A 6,000-nucleotide genomic window follows, 5' to 3' on the forward strand; every position below is an offset into this window, starting at 1 on the left:
TCATAAAATTTTGACAAAATTTTCTGTAGAAAAAAATTTTGACAAAATTTTCTATAGAAATAAAATTTTGACAAAATTTTCTGTAGAAATAAAATTTTAACACAATTTTCTATAGAAATAAAATTTTGACAAAATTGTCTATAGAAATAAAATTTTGACAAAATTTTCTATGGAAATAAAATTTTCTATAGAAATAAAATTTTGACAAAATTTTCTATAAAAATAAACTTTTAACAAAATTTTCTATAGAAATAAATTTTTGACAAAATTTTCTATAGAAATAAAATTTTGACAAAATTTTCTATAGAAATAAAATTTTGACAAAATTTTCTATAGAAATAAAATTTTGACAAAATTTTCTATAGAATAAAATTTTGGCAAATTTTTCTATGGAACTTAATTTTTGACAAAATTTTATATGGAAATAAGATTTTAACAAAATTTTCTATAGAAATAAAATTATAACAAAATTTTCTATAGAAATAAAATTTTGACAAAATTTTCTATAGAAATAAAATTTTGACAAAAACTTTTATAGAAATAAAATGTTGACAAAATTTCTATGGAAACCAAATTTTGACAAAGTTTTCTATAGAAATAAAATATGAACAAAATGTTCTATAGTCATAAAATGTTGACAAAATTTTCTATAGAAAAAAAGATTTTTGACAAAATTTTCTATAGAAATACAATTTTAGCAAAATTTTTTATTGAAATAAAATTTTGACAACATTTTCTATAGAAATAAAATTTTGACAAAATATTCTATAGAAATAAAGTTTTGACAAAATTTTCTATAGAAATAAAATTTTGACAAAATTTTCTATAGAAATAAAATTTTGACAAAATTTTCTATAGAAATAAAATTTTGACAAAATTTTCTATAGAAATAAAATTTTGACAAAATTTTCTATAGAAATAAAATTTTGACAAAAATTTCTATAGTCATAAAATTTTGACAAAATTTTTTATAGAAACAAAATTCTGACAAAATTTTTTATAGAAATAAAATTTTGACAAAATTTGCTATAGAAATATGTGTAAAAAGATGCAACATTCTTGAAATTGATTGCAACATATAAAGGGCTCTATTTGGGTTCAGGATCCCTCATAATTATATAACAATAGCTTTGGAATCATAATTATCATTTGGGAGACAATACAATCGTAGAAAAAATAGTGCAACACCAAGGCAACATATTTTTTGCTAAACGAAAACGCCATAAATCTCATCAGATGCGGCTGAAATTTGGTACTTGATGTTAATACTATATCAATTAGGCCAAAAGTGGTCCATATAGGTCCACAATTATACACTTAAAACAAGTTTACTTGAATCCAAAGATTTTAACATTCCCTTAAGGATTTTTTTATTGATTCCTAGCCAAAGGTAGGGCTTCTTTAAAATAAAGACATCTGCGTATGCAAAAATTTAGGTTCTTTAGGTTCAGTATAGTAACCAAATTTTAATTTATTCGTATTTTAAGCTTTTTCAAATTTCTCCTGTTTTTAAACGCTTGTTTGCTTTTTAGTCAAGATACAAAAAGTCAACAAATTAAAGGCGATTTCATTAATTTTGAAGAATTCTTCAGAATTATTAAAATCATGTTGACTTTTGTCAAAAAAAATGTCTGTTATGTAAAGGTACCCATATTTAAATCGAATCTTTTATAAGCACTAAACGACTTCATTGAAAAGTTTATGGACTTTTGGACAAGGATTTTTTTTCTGAGAAATGTACATTCGTATTTTAACCCTTAAATGCACACTGTATCTTTTCAGATACAACCATAAAAAATTCTTACGTCTTAAAAATTTGATTGAATTCTATGAATTCTAAAATTATAGTTTTCCGGAAAATTGGTTGTATTTCTGATTAATCTGCAGTCAAAAATAAAAATGAAATTTTGACCAAAAATTCAAAAAACTAAAGGGTGATTCTTTTGAGGTTAGGATTTTCATGCATTAGTATTTGACAGATCACGTGGGATTTCAGACATGGTGTCAAAGAGAAAGATGATCAGTATGCTTTGACATTTCATCATGAATAGACTTACGATCTGCCACAACGTCGAATTTTCAGTGAATGGGCCCTAGAAAAGTTGGCAGAAAATCCGCTTTTTTATCGACAAATTTTGTTCAGCGATGAGGCTCATTTCTGGTTGAATGGCTACGTAAATAAGCAAAATTGCCGCATTTGGAGTGAAGAGCAACCAGAAGCCGTTCAAGAACTGCCCATGCATCCCGAAAAATGCACTGTTTGGTGTGGTTTGTACGCTGGTGGAATCATTGGACCGTATTTTTTCAAAGATGCTGTTGGACGCAACGTTACGGTGAATGGCGATCGCTATCGTTCGATGCTAACAAACTTTTTGTTGCCAAAAATGGAAGAACTGAACTTGGTTGACATGTGGTTTCAACAAGATGGCGCTACATGCCACACAGCTCGCGATTCTATGGCCATTTTGAGGGAAAACTTCGGAGAACAATTCATCTCAAGAAATGGACCGGTAAGTTGGCCACCAAGATCATGCGATTTGACGCCTTTAGACTATTTTTTGTGGGGCTACGTCAAGTCTAAAGTCTACAGAAATAAGCCAGCAACTATTCCAGCTTTGACAACAACATTTCCGAAGAAATTCGGGCTATTCCGGCCGAAATGCTCGAAAAAGTTGCCCAAAATTGGACTTTCCGAATGGACCACCTAAGACGCAGCCGCGGTCAACATTTAAATGAAATTATCTCCAAAAAGTAAATGTCATGGACCAATCTAACGTTTCAAATAAAGAACCGATGAGATTTTGCAAATTTTATGCGTTTTTTTTAAAAAAAAAGTTATCAAGCTCTTAACAAATCACCCTTTACAAATTGGAAGAGATAAAAGTAATGTTGGTAAAAAAAAGCTGTGAAGTGTAAACACATCTCTATTTTCTATTCTCTACTAAAATTAAATTGTATATTTGTAAATTTAAACTTAGTTTAATTCGCACCGTATTTTTAAGATACAACAACTATTTTTTTTTTTTGAAAAAAATGTGTTAAGATGTTCTTTATTTACCATTTTACATATTATATATTTTTTTCGGATGACTCGGTGACCTTGTGCATTTAATGATTAAGGACATGAAATCTTTAGCCTCACGACACGATTTTTTTTTTTTTTCTGTGTACTAAGCCCGATTCATATCTTCCTATTTAGTGGTCTGTATTTATTTTTAATTTTTATACCCTTCACCACTACTGTGGTACAGGGTATAATAAGTTTGTGCATTTGTATGTAACGCCAAGAAGGAAAAATCTGAGACCCATCGTTTAGTATACAGATAGTCTCAGAATTAAATTCTGATTTTTTAAATTTTTTTTAAATTCTTACCACTGTGTTCCATTTTGGCCGTATCGGATAAGATTATATGACGAGACATACGACTCAATACTCACCGAATTGTCATAGTGTGAAACAATTTCCGTTTCGGTTCAGGGCAAAGCTAACAAAAGTTTACATTGATCAAAGCTAGATTACAGTTGAACAGTTGAGTATGAGTCTCTGAGTGTAGAACATAAACAAAAATTAATGTTGATTTTAACTATTTGTTTATTTATTTAACAATTTGTTTTTTAAGTTTTTTTTTATAATTTTGATGACTATTTAACTACAATGACAGCAACAAAAATCCCACAAAGATGAGATGAGTCGTCATTATAACTGAATTCTCGTCTGGGCTTAAACAAAAACCAAAAAAAAAAAAATTTAAACTAAAAATAAAAACAAACTTTAATAACGCGATTAACATTGAAATGGTAACTGAAAGTTCATACATTCATTTCAATTCAATTCATTCATCTGAACGAACCATCCATCCATCCACTACTGCCATGTCCATAATTCATACATGCATGCATGAATGTTGGAAACATTTTCCATGTCATAAATTAAACACAAAAATGAACTTTCTAAAAAAGCTAAATATTCTAATCCTAAATACAAGTAGCATTCGTCTAAACATTATTTTATTACCGGTTTTTTTTTTTGTAAAAATACTACAATATTTTTATAATAAATTATGAGGTAGCTAATTTCACTGGTTCACACTAGGAAGTAACTGTTATTGATATTGTTTTTGAAGAGCAGCATACAAATTTTTATTGCAAATACATATATATATGGTTAAATGTTTTATCTAAACAAGGTGATCTAGGGGTAATGTATGGTAAATATGGCGCTAAATATAATTTCAATAAAGCCTTTTTGGAAGAAAAAGTATTAACAATTAAAATTGTCCAGTAAGTACTTGATAAGAAAATTTCCGAAAGTCATAGAAAATAGATCTCAAGAGCCATTCAATTTAATTTATTTTTATTTAATATAATTTAATTTAATTTGTATTTATGATATAAGTTTCAACAATATGCTAAATTTAAAATTTCTTTTCATATTAATCTGATATCGAAACAAGCGATTTACGTCCAGATACATAATTTTTTTATACCCTCCGCCATACAATATGGGGTATATTAACTTTGTCATTCCGTTTATAAGACATCGGAATATTGCTCTAAGACTCCATAAAGTATATATATTCTGGGTCATGGTGAAATTTTGAGTTAATCAGGCGATATCTGGCCGTCCGTCCGTCTGTGGAAATCACACTAACTAACGAACGAAACAAGCTACCGACTTGAAACTTGGCATAAGTAGTTGTTATTGATGTAGGTTGGATGGTATTGCAAATGGGTCATATCGGACCACTTTTACGTATAGCCCCCATATAAACCGATCCCCCAATTTGGCTTGCGAATCCTCTAAGAAAAGCAAATTTCATCCGATCCGGCTGAAATTTGGTACATGGTGTTAGTATATGGTCTCTGGTGTTAGTATGTGGCCGCTAACAACCATGCCAAAATTGGTCCATATCTGTCTATGGTTATATATACCCCCATATAAACCGATCCCCAGATTTGACCTCCAAAGCCTCTTGGAGGAGCAAAATTCATCCGATCCGCTTGAAAATTGGTATGTAGTGTTAGTATATGGTCTCTAACAACCATGCAAAAATTGGTCCATATCGGTCCATAATTATATATAGCCCCCATATAAGTATATGGTTTCTAACAATCATGCAAAAATTGGTCCATATCGGTCCATAATTATATATAGCCCCCATATAAGTATATGGTTTCTAACAACCATTCAAAAATTGGTTCAGTTTGAAATTTGAATGCAAAAATTGGTTGAAAATTGGTATGCAAAAATTGGTCCATAATTATATATAGCCCCCATATAAGTATATGGTTTCTAACAATCATGCAAAAATTGGTTCATATCGGTCTATAATTATATATAGCCCCCATATAAACCGATCCCCAGATATGACCTCCGGAACCTCTTGGAGTAGCAAAATTCATCCCATTCGGTTGAAATTTGGTACGTGGTGTTATTATACGGTCTCTAACAACCATGCAAAAATTGATCCATATCGGTTCATAATTATATATAGCCCCATATAAACCGGTCCCCAGATTTGACCTCCAGAGCCTCTTGGAGGAGCAAAATTCATCCGATCCGGTTGAAATTTGGTATGTGGTGTTAGTATATGGTCTCTAACAACCATGCAAAAATTGGTCCACATCGGTCTATAGTTATATATAGCCAATCGCCAATCACATACAAATTGGTCCATATCGTCAAAAATAATCTACCAAAACTTTATTTCTATATGAAATTTTGCCAAAACTTTATTTCTATAGAAAATTTTGTTAAAATTTTATTTCTACAAAAAACTTTGTTAAAATTTTATTTCTATAAAAAAATTTGTTAACATTTTATTTCTATAAAAAATGTTGTCAAAATTTTATTTCTATGGAAAATTTTGTCAAAATTTTATTTCTATAAAAAATTTTGTCAAAATTTTATTTCTATAGAAAATTTTGTCAAACTGAATTATATACGTATTTAACCCTTTCGACCCTAAAGTTGCCTGTGGGCAACTTTTTGTGTTTTGA

The sequence above is a fragment of the Haematobia irritans genome, chromosome 2 (genome assembly GCF_050003625.1).
Source record: "Haematobia irritans isolate KBUSLIRL chromosome 2, ASM5000362v1, whole genome shotgun sequence".
NCBI lineage: Eukaryota > Metazoa > Arthropoda > Insecta > Diptera > Muscidae > Haematobia > Haematobia irritans.